Genomic DNA, 1,028 nt, shown 5'->3' on the forward strand with positions numbered 1-1,028 from the left:
CATTTAACAGATGAGGAAACTGAGACATAGAGAAGTAACTTGCCTTAAGTCACACAGCTACTAGGGATGCCAGATAAAATACAGGATACACAGGTGAATTTGAATTTCAGGCAAACAACAAATAATGTTTAGTATAATTATATCCCATGCAATATTTGGGTCATACTTATACTAAAAAGTATCCATTGCTTATCTGAAATTCAAATTTAACTGGATGTCCTGTATTTTTACAGGGTATCCTGTATTTTGCTAAATCTAGCAACTCCTACTAGGAATGGAGGAGCTCAAAGAAGAGTTAAATAATAGTGCATCAAGGAGTTTCCAAGCCCAAGAACTACCAGTAGATTTGTGGCATTGACTCCTTCTTGCCTACAATAATGACACTAAATTTATTGAGCGTTTTCTTTATGCTCTATTATAATCACTTAACACAGATGATCCCAATAATCCTCACAAGGATTCCACTATTATTAGGCCCATTTTACAGGTGAGAAGCTCACAGAGACTAAACAACATGCCTAGCTTCATGAAATGAGTAAGCAATGGAGCCTGACTCAAACTGGGGTGTGTAAAGTGCAGAGCCCAAGATGTAAGGACAATTGCATGGTACCTCCCAATGCAAACTCATCTGCTCTGTGCTATGTTGTTGGAATCACGGTATGTCCAACCATCTGTCTCTCAGAGTTTTCAAAAGATAACTAAATGTTTACCCTTAGCCCTCTTTGATTCTAAACCAGAAGCTGCTACTAAAGGGACTCCTTGAAACCGGGAAAATCACGCTCATTCTCCATACTCCCTATAGGGGGCCTGGCATTGCTCTCAGAATGCAATGCATGTTTGTAAAGCACAACTAAATATTACCTCTGTCAGCACTCATAATGCATCGGAGTGTCTGGGTTTTATTTTTAGTCAATGACTGTCAAGGTCCAAATGACATTCTCTGTGAGGATCTTAGGGGAAGAGAATTGGAAATCGCACCAAAAATGGTCTGGAATATCTGCCCAATAGTCCTCATTTGGTTTCCACAT

The sequence above is a fragment of the Neophocaena asiaeorientalis genome, unplaced genomic scaffold (genome assembly GCF_003031525.2).
Source record: "Neophocaena asiaeorientalis asiaeorientalis breed wild unplaced genomic scaffold, Neophocaena_asiaeorientalis_V1.1 scaffold1353, whole genome shotgun sequence".
Lineage (NCBI taxonomy): Eukaryota > Metazoa > Chordata > Mammalia > Artiodactyla > Phocoenidae > Neophocaena > Neophocaena asiaeorientalis.